At 43.1% G+C, this 18,536-nt stretch overlaps 2 protein-coding genes and 1 pseudogene across 4 annotated transcripts in view; 2 read left to right on the forward strand and 1 right to left on the reverse strand.

Moving 5' to 3' along the window:
• Positions 1–18,536, forward strand: part of SAMD8 (sterile alpha motif domain containing 8) — a 324,372-nt gene that overhangs the window by 228,211 nt on the left and 77,625 nt on the right. The window lies entirely within an intron of this gene.
• Positions 1–18,536, reverse strand: part of LOC121926252 (dual specificity protein phosphatase 13-like) — a 49,909-nt gene that overhangs the window by 12,437 nt on the left and 18,936 nt on the right. For 2 of the 3 annotated variants that reach the window (XM_042459073.1, XM_042459070.1), the window contains exon 2: positions 177–462. The gene's annotated coding sequence lies outside the window, so the exon portion shown is untranslated. The remainder of the gene's footprint in view (positions 1–176; positions 463–18,536) is intronic. The other variant, XM_042459072.1, reaches the window with a different exon arrangement.
• On the forward strand, positions 8,698–8,845 carry LOC121927390 (annotated as a pseudogene).

Here is an 18,536-nt window from a genome sequence, read left to right on the forward strand (position 1 = left end):
GTACTTGGCAGGCACACATGGATGGAGGGCTGCATTCAATTTAGAGGCTCACAATTTGTATAAAGGCCTGCTTTAGTGGAATGAAGATTGGCAGGGACTTTCTAATGGGACAAGACCCCTTTCTTCATTTGCCAAATGACAGTGATTACAGGGGAAGGGAGAGGAGGGAGTGTTACCTTTGTATCTGGTACCTCTTTAGCTTTTATTTTTCTGTCTTCTGTAAGGCCCTTGGAATCGCTTCTGTCTCAGCTTCCTTACTTTGGCTATCAGGGTAAAGCAGCCTGTCTCTCCGGTTCTTCTTGCTTGGTTTCTTTTCTTAGCCACTGATGTCCAGCCCACTGTTGGCCTGGAATAAACAGAGCGCCTCTTTCGTGATCTTGGGGATTAAGTTGCTGGTACTCCGTTATTTGACGTGCTTATGGCTGTAAGCCTTGAAGGAAACGGTGTGGGCAGTTTCATGACCTGTAATTAGATGAGAAAGAGAACAAGAGCATCTAATTTGCAACCGTAGGAGTGCTCCAGATTATCAAAGATTATGAAAATTCACCCTGGGGGAGGTTTATACTAAAGCATTCCCCAAGGCTACAGATTGATACATAGAACCAGATTGATGAGCATCATTTTAGGTATTGTTTTGCTGAAAGATTTTCAGTAACTGTGGGGCCAGACAAATAGGCTAAAATAAAGCTGCTTTGGCACGCCGAAAGAGATCTGTCTTGACAGCCTTCCTAAAGGCATCAAGAGTCGTAATATGATGGATCTCTCCTGTCAGGTCATTCCAAAGTTTAGGAGCAGCAGATGAGAAGGTCCTCTGGGTAACCGCAGCCAGCCTAGTCTTCCTTGGCTGCAGTAGGTTTTTCCTAGGGGGGTGGATTGTATGGAGGAAGGCGCTCCTGCAAGTAAGCTGGGCACAAGCCATGCAGGGCTTTAAAGGTTATTACACCTGCCTTGTACTGTACCTGGAAACTGATTGGCAGCCAATGCAAAGATTTCAAAATTGGTGTTATGTGGTTGCCTTTAGATCTTTCGGCGACCAGTCTGGCTGCCATATTTTGAATCAATTGAATTTTATGAACTAGCCCTAAATAGAGTGCAAGTACTATGCAAGCAATGTGAAGTACACATATCATACTGTATCAGGCTTTTCACTTTTCCTATCCTACCTAAAAATGGGGTGGGTTTAAACTTCAGAAGTAGAATAGTATCCTGATTATGCATACCACAGCATGCTAATATCTCAATCTTCAAGGGATAAATAATTTCAAATGGTTGGGGAAAGGCACCTACGAAAGGGTCTCTTTCAGACTCATCAGGATTCTGACCTATAATCACTTGTTCAATATCAGGAACTCAGTACGGTTGTCTAGTTCAGTGCTACTCAAAATGGTGTCCCTGGACCCATGCCAGTCCCTGAGCCATTGGCTACTGATCTCAGACAAGTTTCCAGGAAAGAAAGAAACAATTGGAATCAGTGAGCAAAAGTATGGTGCTAGTCCCTGGGACACTGGAAAGAAATAATTGGTGGTCTCTATATCAGACACCCTGAGAAACTCTGCTCTAGCTCATTGCAAACTTGTCCTAAGATATTGTCTGGCTCATCTTCTGATTCTGAATTTATGCCAGGGACATGACATAAATTCACATGTGTGAAAGGAAAAATTGACATAAATCCACATATGTGAAAGGAAAGGGTCTAACTAGATGGGGCATTCAGGGTCTGTGAAGATTATCTCTTTTTAAGAGGTAAGGTGATATCTTCATGGATCCTGAATGCCCCATGTAGTTTGAGCTTTCCTTTCACACATGTGAAATTATTCAATTTTTAAAAAATGAACAGATGGCAATACTTTGTGATTAGTAGGACTGAAGCATGACATGGGTATATGTGGGGAATTAACCCCTCCTTGATGTGCCAACCTTCAAATGATGCTGAGGATGATAGTTTGCGTGAATAAACCACAGGGGCTGATTCCTCAGTGATGATCCCTGCTACCAAAATAGCCACCTGGATTCATGATATTGGCAATTCCTTTAAAATTTGGATTAAAACCCAGGAAGGATTCACCCTCCCACTGGCATTGAAGCCACCATGACCACCCGCTCCCAGCTGCCATAATCATAATCTTAATCAAAAATAAGGGGGCCACAAGGCAGCTCACAATATAAATTAAAAATAAAATACAGATTAAAACAACAATAATAAAAAGCTGAAACAGGTAAATTATTCTATTGAAAATAGTGCTAATTTTAAACATGTAAAAGTAATGCAAGCATAACAAGAGAAGAATAAAGTACGTTAAAGGATCCCAACCACATTAAATACCCTCATGTACATCTCAAAAGCATGTCATTTTGTCATGCTAGGGCTGAGGACAGCAAGGAATCTCCCAATCCTTGCCGTAACTGTCGAGAGGAGGCACTTCAGCAAGCATATGGTTGCTGACGGCTATTCCCTGCCTGAAAGCATCAACAGGTGGGCCTGGCAAAGGGTGCTCAGCTTTCTGGTAACTGGGGGCTTGCAGGTTGCCTCCATGAGTGTTTCCCCGCCTTTGTGGCTCCTTGCTGTTCTGATAAGGGCAAAGGTTTGATACCTACACAAGGCATTTAAGGTACATTACAAAAATTGCCATATGGTGAAAGGTCTAGAAACCATGTCTATAGGAACGACGTAAGGAGCTGGGGATGTTTAGCCTGGAGAAGAGAAGGTTAAGAGGTGATATGATAGCCCTGTTTACATACTTGAAGGGATGCCATACTGAGGAGGGAGCTGACTTGTTTTCACTTGCTCCAGAGACTAGGACCCGGAGCAATGGATGCAAGCTACAAGAAAAGAGATTCCACCTCAACATTAGGAAGAACTTCCTGACTGTAAGGGCTGTCCGACAGTGGAACACACTCCCTCAGAGTGTAGTGGAGTCTCCTTCCTTGGAGGTCTTTAAACAGAGGCTAGATGGTCATCTGTCAGAGATGATTTGATTTGGATTCCTGCATGGCAGGGGGTTGGACTGGATGGCCCTTGTGGTCTCTTCCAACTCTATGATTCTATGATTCTGTTACAGGGTGACCAGATGTCATAACCACAAAGGAAGACATGGCACTGCAATATGCAGGACATTCAAGAAAAATGTGGAACATTGTCAAATAAAAGCTATAAGCACTCATATAAATATAAACTCATGCTTCTTAGTCATGCTCAGAATGGAATTCCTCCTGGACAGAATGCTGAAATATAGGACACGTCCTTGAAAAGGAGGACATCTAGTCACTCTGCACTATTATAACAGTTTTTCAGAGCCAATATTAATATTCTCATATTACAGAATGGGGGGAGGGACTCAGGCAGAGAAAGAATGGCCTATAGTTTTTTGTGGGTTTTTCGGGCTATGTGGCTATGTTCTAGAAGCGTTTATTCCCTACATTTCACCAGCATCTGTGGCTGGCATCTTCAGAAAATGGCCTGCCTAAAGTCACCTAGGGAATTTTTGAAGGGTTAAATACCTCAAAGGCATCAGATCCCATCTGATCATGGAAGCCAAGCAGAGTCAGTCCTGGTTAAAACTTCGAAGGGAGACTTCAAATGAATGCCAGGTACTGTCCCCTGTATTTCAGAGGAAGGATCTGGCAAAACCACCTCTCAGTATTCCTTGCCTAAGAAAACCCTATGATATTCAAGGTGTTCCCATAAGTCAACATGCAACTTAAAGGCACACACAGAGGATTTAGATATGTATTTCAGCCTCTCAACATAGTTAAAACAGTTCAGAAGTATCTTAGGAGTTTATTGCATTGGCTTTGCTCCTGCAATAGACACAGGATGTAACTTTTAAGGCAGATCTTAGCGCATATCCCTGTCTCTGGGGAGTATGCAGCCTGGGCTTCTGTTGCATCTTTGTAAGAATGGGAAAATGTGATAAGATTCACTTTCTTAAAGTTGTATCCCACGTCTATCACGGGAGCAAAGTCAATGTGATAAATTCCTCAGACTCAACAAACTGCCATCCCACATCCAATACAAGAGGAGAGGGAATAAAGGGGCCCTCTGGATGCTGCTGAATTGCTGAATTGCAATTCCTAGCAGCCCTGGCTAGCACAGACAGTGATGAGGAAAGTTGGGAGTTCCAACCCAAGAATAATAAGCTTTCCCCACCTCCATCTACAGCTTTGCCAATGGGGGTCATCTGCACTGGCCAAATAAAGCAGCTTCTAACTGCTTTGAAGCCTGGCTGTTTAGATGAGGCATGAGGCAAAACTGGGTGGAAAGCAAAACAAAGCCATGCTCCAGGGCTAAAAACATGAGCAAAAAGGAGGTGCACATCATTGGACCAGTATAAAAACAGCCTGGCAGCAATACAGGACTGCAACAAAGCAAAAATGCGGCCACCAAAAGTGCAATGGATGAAATTATAACATATACACTCCAGATAGTCCGACAGAGGGGCATGGGGTGAATGGGGCATGTATAAAGGGCTTCCATGATTGTGCTTTGCCAATGTATCACTGGGCACACTGGTGCACTGTACAGGCGGTGCATTGCATGTGCAAGTGTATGGCATGTCATATGGGCGAGCATCCAATGGAATGGCATTTGGGTAGGAAGAAAGAGGTAATTGGAGGTTGCAAGTGGTGTGTTTCTGCAATGGTGGGAAGGCAACAACAACAACAACAATAAAATAACCATGCAGCACACCTTGATGCTGCATGGTGCAGACAGCCCATGGATGTTTGGGCCGCCTCGGGACAGGTTTCAACCCACTTTCAGAAAAGCCAGGATCAAGTGGCTTTTTCCTGCCCATCTGCTCCTTCCCAGTGTGTCTTCATGGTTAGCAAGAAGAAGGAATCTAGTAGCACCTTGGAAACTAACTGGTTTACTTCAACCTGAGCTTTAGCAGATATTAATCCACTTCTTCGGGTGCCATGAATCTAAGGAAGTGGATTAATACCCACCACAGCTCATGTGGAAATAAACCAGTTTGTCTCAAAGGTGATAATGGATTCCATTTCCGCACCATTCCCTTTTCATTTTTATGCTGTGTGACAGACTGATGGGTCTGTCTTTGGAAATTCATTTTACAACACAGTTATTGAAAATAAATGGTTGAGATACACTCTTTTGAACACTAGGTGTTGCTCTGCAACCACATAAGAAAAAAGAAGCAACAATCAAAATGGATGTTCTTACATGCTAGGATAGTTCAGCACTGGAGATATAATATACATTGTTATGTGTCTCACCTTGTATGTAAGTAACATCAGCAAACCTTTGAAAATTAGAGACACGGTACATAACATATTTTGAATGCACATATTGCATATATACTGTCCTCATTTTCCTGTAGAACTTTAACTGGTAAAGTTCTGGGTTGCTTTGAATGGTCTTTTAGGAATACTGTCAGATTGACCAGGTCTCATAGTTTTAACTGGACTACAACTGCATTTTCCAGTTGTGACAAGAAAACTTTTGGATTTGCTGTTCAACTATATAGATTATGAAAAAGTAGAATGGGGTTGGTTTTATAGTTTTTTGTGGGTTTTCGGGCTATGTGGCCATGTTGTAGAAGAGTTTGTTTCTGGTGTTTTATCAGCATCTGTGACTGGTATCTTCAGAGAGATGATTAGTTTTTTTTAAATTTGTCCCCTTTATTCTGATAGCACCTATATAGATAATTAATGTTGACAAAATGTTAGTGCATCTCTTGCTATGCCCATGTGAGTCTGAGAAATATAAAAATGTGTCTGTGACTGTGATCTGTGCATGGTGGGGGTGGAAGAGAAAAGATATATCGCTATAGATATATGTGGGGTCTGCCTTCCTTGATAACTGGCAGAATTTAAAATGAGTAGTGAGAGCCAAGGTGCTCTTAGATATCCTCCAACACAATGAAAACCAGTACACATGCAGCCAAGCAACATCAGAGTGTGGTCTGAGAGTGTGGTTATTTCTATGCCACCTTTCTCCCAAAAAGGAACCCAAGGCAGCTCACAACATAAAAACACATTACAAATTTTTTTAAAAGACAATTAAAATAACCTAATTAAAACATTACAAAGTTAAAATTTAAACTTACAAAAGTTTAAAAACATAATCTAAAACAACTCCCCCAAATAAAGCCACCCTTGTATAATTTTAAAAAGCCTGCCTGCATAAAAATATTTTTACCTGCCAGCAAAAGGCCAGCAGGGAGGGGGGGGCAGCCTAACCTCCTGTGGAAGGGAGTTCCAGAGGGTGAGAGTAGTCACCAAGAAGGTTCTCTCTCTCTCTCTTGTGTTCTCACCAGGCAACCCTGTGATGGTGGAGGGACTGAGAGAAAGCCTTATCCTGGGGATCTAAGGGCTCTAAGTGGTTCATATAGGGAGATTTTGGCGGGTTCTAGACCGCCACTTTGAGGCGGTCTGCCGCCGCCACAGCTTGCTCCGCGTGGGAGCCGCAGCAGCCATACCGCGCGGCTCCCGTGCGGAGCAAAAAAGAAGCTCCAAAATGAAGCTTCTTTCCGCGGCGCACTGATGACGTCGCGAAGCGCCAAGGGTGCATTCAGGACGTCATTAGCGCTGCACGACGTTCGGACGCTCAGCGTCCGATACGTCAATATGGTGCCGGCCATGTAGAAGGGCCGGCGCCATATTGTACGGACACAGTCCGTATTAGACTCAGAGATGTCTAGAAGAGACGCCCCTTTTTTAAAATGGGACGTTCTGCGGACGTCCCAACTGCCGGTGTGTAACCGGCTATGGTCTCTCAAATAGAATCATAGAATCATAGAGTTGGAAAAGACCACAAGGGCCATCTAGTCCAATCCCCTGCCATGCAAGAAGATAGTGTCAAAGCCTCTGTTTAAAGATCTCCAAAGAAGAAAACTCCACCACGCTGTGAGGAACAGCTCTTACTGAAAGGAAGTTCCTCCTGATGTTTAGATGGAATCTCTTTTCCTGTAACTTGCATCCATTGTTCTGGGTCCTGTTCTCTGGTGCAGCAGAAAACAAGCCTGCTCCATCCTCAATATGACATCCCTTCAAATAGTTAAACAGAACTATCATATCATCTCTTCTCCAGGCTAAACATACCCAGCTCCCTAAGTCTTTCTTCATAGGGCATGGTTTCCAGGCCCTCCACCATTTTAGTCACCCTCCTTTGGACACACTCCAGTTTCTCAATATCTTTTTTGAATTGTGGTGCCCAGAACTGGACACAATATTCCAGGTGCGGCCTGACCAAAGCAGAATAAAGTGGCACTGTTACTTCCCTTGATCTAGACACTATACTTCTATTGATGCAGCTTAGAATCACATTGGTTTTTTTAGCTGCCGCCTCATACTATTAACTCATATTCAACTTGTTGTCTACTAGGACTCCTAGATCCCTGTCACACGTAGTCCCATTAAGTCAGGTATCCCCCATCCTATATCTATGCATTCCATCCCCCCCCTTCCGAGTGCAGTACCTTACATGTCTCTGTATTAAAAATCTGGCTGCAGTGTTTTGAACCGAACAGTTTCCAAAGGCAGCCCCACATAGAGTGTAAATGGGATGTAATTGAGGCATGTGTCAATGTAGCCAGATCTGACATCTCAAGGAATGGAGGCAACTAGCGCAATAGTTTTAACTGTGCCAATGCATTCTTGGCCACTGCTGTAACCTAGACATCCAGGCTCAGAATGGAGTCCAGGAGGACACCCAAATGGTGAGCCTGAGATTTCATCCAGCACAAGTAAAATCCCTATTCCCTTATCTGACTTACAACTGACCAGGAGGACCTCTGTCTTGTCTGGATTAAGCTTCAGTTTGTTTGCCCTCATCCAGTCCATTACTGTCAGCAGATACTGGTTGAGTACAGAGGCAGCTTCTTTGGAATCAGATGGTATGTAGAGATAGAGCTGGGTGTCATCCGCATACTGGTAAAACCTCACCCCAAAGCTTTGAATGACCTCTCCCAGCAGTTTCATGTAGATGTTAAAAAACATGGGGGACAAAACAGAATCTGGTGGCACTCCACAGACCAGCAGTCAAGGAGTAAAACAGGAGTCCCCCAACACCACCTTCTGGGCCCGTCCTCCATGAAAGCCCAGAACCATGGCATAACAATGCCCCCAAGTCCTATCCCAGAAAGGTACTCAGAAGGATACCATGGTCGATGGTATTGAAAGCCACTGAGAGGTCTAGCAGGACCAAGAGAGACACTCTCCTCCTGTCCAGTTCCCTCTGTAGGTCATCTGTAGATCAACTACCCAAAAATACCAGGAAACCCCAAATCTGTGTGAAAATGTTGACTAGAAAAGATGGGAAGGGAGCAGGAATAAAAATTGGTTTCTACTTTCACCTTACCCCAGTGGCATCACTAGGAGGATGCAGGGGTGTGGGCCTCACCAGCTGCCACTTCAGAGGAGGGAGAACACCTTCTTGGGCCCACCTCCTTCTATGGAGTCCACTGCTGCTACACCTGCCCCTTCTTTTCCATTGCCCTGGCTCTCTATCAGAAGGAAGCCATAGCAGTGGAAGAGGAGGAGGAACAACATATGTTCCCTCCCACTGCCTCACTTGCCCATGATGCCCCCAGCAGTCCTGGATGGGTGGGTGCTGGATGAGAGCATAAGGCAATGGGAGAGGATGGAGGGAGGGCAAGGTAGGTCACCGCTGCCTGCCAGCCCTTTCTGGTCTGGCCAGGCAGCAGGTAGGGACAGGGGCATGTGGGAGAAGAAGCAAGAGAAGATAGCTGGCAAGAAAGATACCATGATCACGAAGGTGGTTTTCTCAGGGTGAGGCTCATCCATTGCAGGTGTAGTGACCCCTGCAATTTCCCCAAATGTGGGAAACCTGATTGCATAATTTGTGATAGTGGCTTCACCCCGCCAGACTCGCTGCTTAGCAGGAAGCCCAATGGCATTGAAGGAGAAGGGTTGAATGTGCCCCTCCTGGCTTTGCTTTTGCCAGGCTCCTGCCTCAAGAGAAAGCCGCAGCAGATGTGAAGCATAAGGAGCAAGTGCACCCCTCCTGGCTTCACCCATGCCAGACTCCTCTTTCAGGAAGGAGTAGGGCAGCAGTAAGGGAGAAGGAGCAAGCATACCCCTTCTAGCATCACCCCTGCCAGACTTCTTCCTCAGGACAAAACCTGGCGGTGAAGAGGCAAATGCACCGCTTCTGTTCCCCTCACTGCCCCACTTGCCTAGTCGCTCCTCATTAGTCTTGGTAAGCGGGCAGTTAAGTGAGTGACACTGGGCCTAGGGATGCCACTGCCCTACCCATTCTTCACCTCTATATCAGAGGCCGTGTGTTTCCTGCTGTTTTCTCTTTCTGTGATGTACTCTGTTCCGGTATGTACTTGGCAACCCTGGCAAATACTGAAGTTGCTACTCCCATCCCTGCAGCAATCTCCTACTGTTTCCTATAGCTTAGTCCATACTGTGTTTCCCTTTGAACTGAATGGCTACATTGCCAGCTATCCCCACCCATGTTCTCTGAGGTTTTTATGACACATACAGCAAATGACTCAGACAGCAGAACACATTGAAAAATAGCATTCTGTGTTTGTTTTGGAGGTCATTTCAGGGCTACTGCTGCCTGAGTAATAATGGTAGAAGGGGAAAAAATTGAATCAGGCCAAAGAAGTTCCACTGGATCAGTGTACCCTTCAGCATTTCATAGATGAAAACTTTGACACATGTTGCGAAGCAACACCAAAGTATGTTCAAAATGGCAAAAGCTGTGAATGAGGAAGAACACACAAGCTAGCAGAGGCTACAGCAGTTTGCTTGACTCAGTCCTTTCTTCTTCTTTCACTGAATTAGTGAAATGCAAACTACTTTTGCTTTTTAAGTCTTTTTATTAAAAGTTTTGCAGTATAATATTGAAACTACAGAAATTATAAAAAGGGAAAGCAAGAAAAGAAAAACAACAACAACAAAGAAATAAAGAAACGGAGGGAAAAGGTAATTCAATCTTACTTTTAGTAGTTCTACATTTTTTAAATTTCTCTCTTAAAACCAAACCAAACCAAAAAAAAAGTACTCTTACTTCTCTAACTGGCATATTCTGATCATCAAAACACAATGTCACCAAGTCATTTTGGGTTTTTTTAATAGCAAAAAGTCAACAAAGTTCCAGTGTTTAGAAATTACCACTAAAAATCTCTAATTAAAACAAACAACTTATCTATTTCTGGTAAATGTATCAACTTCAATCCCTCCACAACATGCATAATGTTAAATTTCCATCTTCTTTCAACTAAAACAGTTTTACTGCCATATCCATACACATCCTAATCAATTTGTCTAACTACACCAAAATATATATCACTTTTAAAAACTTTTCTTGAAGATCTTAACATAGCAATTACAAGTTCCTTTAATTATATTTTCCCTTAATCCATCTACATTGTGTAACCATATTTTTGACCCACCCTCTATAACACACACACACACACACACACACACACACACACACACTGACACACATTTTTTCTAACTATCATATACCAACCATAGGCTAGGGATAGTCTGAGGATTTGGTTGGTATACCATCCACCCCATTGCCTAACAGGCTCCCTAGCCAAGCTGACACAACTGGTTTCGGAGCTGGTGTTGGAGTCATCCAGGCTTCTTGTCCTGGGTGACCTCAATATCCCCCTTGAGGCCAGCTTAACAGACTTAACAGGTGCTGCTCAGGAGTTCATGGCTTCCATGACAAACATGGGCCTATCCTATATAGTCTCTGGGCGTACACATTGCACAAGTCATACCCTTGATGTGGTCTTTGCACGGAACAGGAATATGCATGGGTGGAAGATGTCAATATCTCCACATTGTCATGGACGGATCATTTCCTGGTCAAGGCTGGACTGAAGGCCACTATTCCCTCCGTTGGGGATGGAGGACCTGTTAAAATGGTCCACCCTCGAAGGTTGATGGAACCTACTAGGTTTCAAGAAGCCCTAGAGGGTTCACTGATTGGTAATGTTGGCAACTCAGTTGAAGCCCTGGTTAATACCTGGAATAATGATCTTACCAGGGCTATAGACACAATCACACCCAAGCATCCTTTCCAACCTGTTTCAACTGTAACCTTTGGTATACAGAAGATCTTAAAAGATTGAAGTTTGCTGGACAACGACTAGAGCACTGCTGGCAAAAAACTCGACTCATATCTGACAAGAAGTGCCGTAGGTGTTTTCTTAAATCCTATGGAGTGGCATTAGATACAGCTATCCTGCATCTATTGTGTCTGCGAAGTCTCGGCCGGCAGAGCTGTTCCAGGTAGTAAGGGATTTAACACAACTGTCCCCACACTTGGAACCCTCTATTAGAACCAACTAAAGCCTGCTGTGATGTTTTAAATAATCACTTCGTGGATAACATCTCTCGGATAAGAGCCGACTTGGATGCTGTTATTGATGCAGAAATGATAGGAGAGGTATCCAGCATTTCCGTGAATACTGTTATACTGGACCAATTTGAGTTGGTGAGTACCAAGGAGGTGGACAAGCTCCTTGGAAGTATGAAAAAGATGACCTGCTCTCTCAATCCTTGCCCATCTTGGCTGGCTGTCCAGAGGAGAGACATTTGCTAAAGCACATAATTAATGCATCCTTTAGGGAAGGCCGACTTCCATCTTGCCTAAAAGAGTCAGTGCTTAAGCTACTATTTAAAAAGCATTTCCTGGACTCCCTGGTGGTCTCTGATCACAAACTTTTCAACCCTACTTGCACATTTTCAGATATTACAAAGTCGTATAGCTCTCTCTCTCTCTCTATGTGTGTGTGTGTGTGTGTGAGCGCCTTAAGGTCACCTGTTGAATTACTGCAATCCCATGAGTTTCATAGGGTTTTCTTAGGCAAGGAATAATCAGAGGTGGTTTTGGCAGTTTCTCCCTTTGAAATATAGCATACAGCACCTGGTATTCCTTGGTGGTCTCCTATCCAAGGCTGACCCTGCCTAGCTTTCAAGATCAAACATAGTATGTGGCCTTTAGGGTATTTAGGCATACCCTCCAACATTTCACAAATGAAAACTAGGACACATATGGTCAAGCAGCATCAGAGTGTAGTGAAGGTGGCAAAGGTTATTAATGAGGAAGAATTCACAAGCTCGGAGAGACGGTAGGCATTTGTATTTTTTCTGAGCCCGCTGCCCATCCTTTCTGTTCCCTCTTGCTAACTTGAGGGTAGAGTATTTTTGCAGTTCGAACTCTGTTTGCAGAAACTAAAGTAAATCAAGGACAAGGGGGAAAGTGAGAGGAGAGAAAAACCAGGACATTTCAAAAGAAGAAGAAAAAGTGGGATTACAGAGGATTAACTGGGGCTGTCCCTGACAATTTGAGACATTTGCAGGTACGTAGCAAACCTTCAACACTTGATAATCAGCCCAACACTAAATACAAATGTAGAAAGACTGGTTCCTTCCTGGAGTTCTGCTCAGAACCACTTACCCACTTCAGCACTCTGTCAAACTCCCATGTTTAATAAGTTATTACATGCCAGAATATATAAACATGGTGCCTGGGCCAATTGCTGGAGTAACAATGTTGGTCACATGTGAGCTGAACAAAAATGAAAAATGTTACAGTTGCTGGGTAGATGGGGACAAAGACCAGTTAGCCACACTGAATCTGGAAAACATCATGTCTAAACTGGTCTGCAGTCCCACTGATTTGACTGGACCCTACTTCTGAACACATCTGATTAGGTTTGCAGCTCTAGAGGAGATTAATTCTTTGGGGAAGTCATGGGCCTTCACCATCGAGATACACTCCATAACTGGCCCACCACTGACTTTTTGCCTTGTGTTCTCTACTTGGAGACCATTTCAAGTGGAAAATGCTGAAGGATGGGAAATGGCACCTAGATGTTACCGTAACATTATATGGGTCACATGGCCTGCTCTGTGCCTCCCAAGATAGCTTCTGCCCCCAAGAAGGGGAAAAGAAGGATACTACTTGTGCAGAGGTGAGGATCCTGATCTTGTTATAGTGTGGACAAATACTCTGAGCACCTGCAATTTTGCTTTCTAAACTCCCTTTAATCATACACCCACCATGACTACAGAAATACAATTTAGGCTATTTCTGCTTCCCTTATAATAAACTTTTTACTGTATAAAAGGATAATATTTATTTAAAATAAAAACAACAAACCAAGCCTCTATAACCATGCCCATGGTTACATCCACCCCCCTTGGATGTGTTGACATTAGACTAGTTTGGTGTTCCCTACTCATCTGCCACTTTCTAATACTATGCTGTTGGGGTTTGGAGTCTAGCCTTGGGGTGCAGCTTAAGCTGGACCATCTCAGAGTGGATATTTCCCTGGTTGTAGGGATGACTGGGCTCAGTTTTATTTCTCAGAGGGCTGTTAGCAGCATTGCCACACACAATTAATTTCTGTTTGGTTTGTAAGGAAGTTACCTTGCACATGGCACAAATAATTCATCTTATAGCCTAGGTATGTTAGTGGTTCATCCATCTGCTCCTGACTTTTAAATCCATCAGCTGCAACTTCACAACTGATTACAAGTAGAGGAGGAAAAAAGTAGGGCTTTGCTGTAGATCTGGGTCAGAGCATTCTTCAAGCTGGCAGTGATGGGTATTAGATATCAGCAAACCTCAGCTCTCTGTTGTGAGCGTCCTGCTGCAAGACTGTACTTAAGGTGTGTGCTAACCATAATGGTGTTTGACTGCTGCCAGCCTGACACTTTTTCTTATCCTCATCAAATGTGAATGGTTGCCTTTTAACCTTCCTTTCATTCTCATTCTTTCTCTCTCACTCTCTGTAATTTGCTGCATGAGAATGTGGTGTGAGCTAACCAAGATAAATGTCAAGAATGAAGCCTTCCCATCAAGAATTTATTGTTGGGCATGCTCCGGAGAAAGAAGGGCTTGTGCACTGATGTGACAAACAAGCTATTTTTCACCTTTTTGTTCCCCAGTGTATATTTCTGCAGGATGAGAATGAAATGTGCTCAGTTGAGAACAAAAACGCCTTTTGATCATTGAAACAAAACCAAAGGCACTGCAAGCAAATCAGTTAAGAAAACTGACTCATGCACTTGAAGACAATTTTTTTCAAGATAGAATAAGGTGGGAAACAATGTGCAGACTTCGTATGTGTCTGGCCAGTCTTTTCTGGATCTGTAGAGAATACAGCAACAGCATTCTGGATGTGGCAGGCCATTAATGACCTAAAAGCCCTGGTCCTGTAAAACACACCAGGAGTGTATCTAAACTGAAGAAATAATGCAGTTTGCACCACTTTAACTGCTATGGCTCCATCCTACATAATATTGGGAGTTGTAGTCTTGTGAGGCACCATCACTCTTTGGCAGAGAATGCTGAAGACCTTGTAAAACAACCAATTCCAGGATTCCATAGGATGGAGCTACAGCAGTTAAAGTGGTGTCAAACTGAATTATGTCTATGGTGTAAATGCACACAAAGTCTTTCTTTCGTCAAGATGTAGCTTTGCAATAGTAGTAGAGCCTTTTGCTTCTTAGATTGTACATTCTGGTTCTCCACTGCAAATGTCAACAGGTGCCAGGAAGGAAAAGCATGTCTGAAGTCAGCGCATGGAAATATGTCTACGTGGGCATGACTCCAAATAGTGGTAAGGCCACAGTAATCACATTCCTTCAAGTCACTACATCAAACAGCTATACTGGTTCAGCAGACAAATAAAGCTAAGTTGGACATTTGCAACCTATCTTAAAAGAGATGAACCCTGAAACCTGATCCTGGTTCAAAATATATTTACAGCTACGTTATACCTTTGTACATATAAAAAACTGGATTACAGCCAATAGGTTCCTGATCAATTTGGTCCTAGGTGACTATTCCACTTTCTTTGACCATCCCAAATTTATCTCTGTCTCTTGGAGTTTAAAGTCTTGGTGTAGGTAGAACATGGTGCTACTATTGCTGCTTTAGTCATGTTTTTCATGACTAAAGCTGTTTGGCCCTAATACTGCCACGTGTGTGCCAGCTTAATCTCTGCTGAACTAGTACTGTATAGCTGTTTGCTTGTAAATTATCATGTTTTGCATTGCAGTTGGTTGGGCTCCTCCTCCAAATTTAAGGCAAAAGCAAACATCTCATATCCTAACACTATGTTTTGGGCTAAAATTCTGGTCTTTATTATGAGATAATGTTTCCTGGTAATTATGGCTTGGGCTTTTGTTGTTAACCGCCTTCAAGTCAATCTTGACTCATGGTGATGTGGGTGAGACATCCCCAAGTTTGCCTATCCTCCATATCTCTGCTTAGTTCCTGTAAATTCATACCTATGACCTCCCTAATAGAGTCCATCCATCTAGCATGAGGTCTTTCTCTCTTTCTACTTCTCTCCAACTTTCCTAGCATTATTGTCTTTTTCAATTATGTGGCCAAAGTATGACAGCCTCAACTTAATCAACTTGGCTTTCAATGAGATTTCAGGCTTGATCTGTTATAGGACCCATTTGTCTTTTTGCCTGTCCATGGTATCCTCAGCACTCTTCTCCAGCACCACATCTCAAATGAGTTGATTTTCTTCTTATCCGCTTTCTTAATTGTTCAGTTCTCTGTTCCATACATGGTACTGCAGTGGCTTGTAACTTGCGTGCTTAGTTGTATATCTTTGCTCTTTAAGATATTTTCTAGTTCGTTCATAGATGACCTCTCCATTCTGAGGGGTAATGCAGATAGGGCATGAGGAGCAGTCAGAAACTACTCCCATCTGGATCACATCGACACTGCAGTGACCACATGGGCCTGGACTCGATCTGGGCCCCCACTCGCTTTTTAACAGCTCCTTTTTGTGCTGCTTCTTCTACTTTGGGGAGTGCTTGACACAACTTTTGGCTACATTCGGGGCATGCATTGTGTAAATCCCATGCCATGCCCCTGTCTGCTTTGGGCCTTAGTCTTCTTCTGATTTCTTGGCTGCAGTCTCTGTTTTGATCAATGTTTCATCCAAAGTACTGAAACTCTTTAACTATTTCTATTTCCTCGTTGGCTAGGTTGAATTTGTATAGCTCCTCCATGGTCATTATTTTTGTTTTCTGTATGTTCACCAGTTAGCCTGCTTTTGCACTTTGCACTTTGTTCCTTGACATTCCTTAGTAGTTGCTCTAGGTCTGTGATGTTTTAATCTAGTAGTATAGTATCATCTGCATATCTTAGATGGCTGATAGTCCATCCTCCTTTTTTCAGTCCTCCTTTTTCTGTGTCCAAGTCTGTTCTTTGTATATTATTTTCTGCATATAAGTTGAACAGACAGGGTGAAAGGATGCAGCCATGCTTGACCGCTTTGCAAATTGGGAATCATTCTGCTTTGCCACTCTTTTTCTTCCAAGGTACATGTAGTTTGGGCTACATGTATACCAAAGTTCAGGTTTTGGTTGTCTTAAAATTATCTCACCATTTGAATATACATTTCTTATCTGTCCTGTATTTTTAAGGGGGAATGATAAATGTCCTCTTTTTCAGACTTTTTTAGAAGTCAATTAGCTTAAAGTTAATTATGTACAACATTTAAACTCTCTTGGTGGCCTGGAAAAAGTTCCTTAGCTATTTGTGGTACACTTTGGATGCTCTGTTTTGTGCTAGTGGTGTCCTGTTTCCTCATTTTTCACAGCACTCGCATTGTCTTGGATTATACACACACAACACATTTCAGGGATTTAACCGGTTGGGATTTACTTATGATATCTCTGTAAGAGTCCCAAGCAACTGTAGAGCTACCTTCTTGCATGTGCTGTAGAACTGCCTTCCTACACATGGGATCTCATAAAAAATGTTGTGGCATGTTTGTTGTTACAAAGGAACTAAAGCACAGTAAGAGCAATCCTTTAATTTACTCCCAAGTTGGCAATATTTCATATGTGGGAGATATCCCACAATGAATCATTTATGTTTGGCCAGTACATTCTTCTTTTTCTTTAGTTGACTTTTGGCATGTGATTCCCCTTCCTTTCTGATTCATTTTCCTCATCAGTCATGAAAGGTCTATGTTTCTATTAAAAGGGCCTGGTATAATGGTAGATTCAGTAAGCTTAATAAACTGTTCATAATGATGATGACTTAGGCAGCTTGGCAAAGTATAACTTTATATTTCTAAATAATCTTAGAATAATTACACAAATTTGTCTTGATTAATTAATGAATTAATCAAGCAATTCTGTCAGGCTCTTAATAATAATAACAATAATAATTAGTTACTTTGTGACAGAAAAATACAGAATTGAACTTCATGACATTTGCCTGGGGAAGGTTTTGCTTGGTTTCCTCTCCAGTCATGTGTATACATGTTCTTGTATAGGTTTTGTGAATGCATGTGCATAAGAAATCTGTGAATCTAGGTAACAATGTGTTTAGGCAGACTGAACACAGTAAGCCACACTCATACACAACTATTTCACACTAGGAAATTTTTATTGCATACCCTCCAACATTTTACAAATAAAAATCCAGAACATGTGTAGTCAAGCAGCAAGAAGGCAACTGTTATTAATGAGCAGGAACACACAAGACTATCAGTATAAGTAGAAAAATCTTGGAATTTATGTTCTTAGTTTAGGAAACCCCGAAAAAAGAACCCAAATCAATAAATATAATAGTCTTACACACACACACACACACACACCCATGCACCTCCAGCATTTAACAGATTAAAACTGGAACATGTGATCAGGCAACATCCACTGTGGTCAAAATGGCAGAAGTTAGTGGCATCCTGCACTGGGTGTGGGGCTTCTGGAGGCAGTGCATGCTCCCTCCCCTCCATGGTGCCCTGTCCTTTTCCTGATGAGGAAAAGGACAGGGCAGCATGCGGAGAGAATGAGGGGGTGGCACGGATGAAGGGAGTGTCCAACCGAGTGTCACCCCCTTCTGGGGTGTCACCCGGTGTGGGCTGCACAACTGCACCTCTGCTAGTGATGCCACTAGCAGAAGTTATTAAGAAGAAAGAACAGAAATGCATGGAGAGGCTTGTCTCCAATCCTGAAAATACTGGAAAAAGAAGATTTCACCCTGTTCTTCTCTCCCGACTGCTGAGATAAATGATTGTAAGCTACATTTGTCCTTTGAACTCAGTTTTCCCCCATTAAAGGTGAAATTTCATCCCATGAAGGGTGAAAGTGGGGAAAGGAGAGAGAAACTGTGACATTTTAAAAGCAACTGGGTCAGCCGGAAAAATCAGCAGTAGGACAACATGTTATAAATCATCCCGGGCATAAAATGCTGTTTGAAAACACTGAAATTCTGGACCATGCCAACAACTATCAGTTCAGAATGCACAGGGAAGCCATCGAAATCCACAAACACTTGGATAACTTCAACAGAAAAGAAGAAACACTTAAAGTGAACAAAGGCGGGTTATAGACCGCCGCTTTGAGGCGGCCTGCCACCGCCGCCACTTGCTCCGTAAGGGAGCCGTCGCAGCCACACCGCGCGGTTCCCTTACGGAGCAAAAAAGAAGCTCCAAAATGGAGCTTCTTTCTGCGGCGCCCTAATGACGCCGCAAGGCGCCGCTGGCGCACTCGCGACGTCATTAGCGCCGCGACACGTTAGGACGCACAGCGTC

Source organism: Sceloporus undulatus, chromosome 3, assembly GCF_019175285.1.
Source record: "Sceloporus undulatus isolate JIND9_A2432 ecotype Alabama chromosome 3, SceUnd_v1.1, whole genome shotgun sequence".
Classification (NCBI taxonomy): domain Eukaryota; kingdom Metazoa; phylum Chordata; class Lepidosauria; order Squamata; family Phrynosomatidae; genus Sceloporus; species Sceloporus undulatus.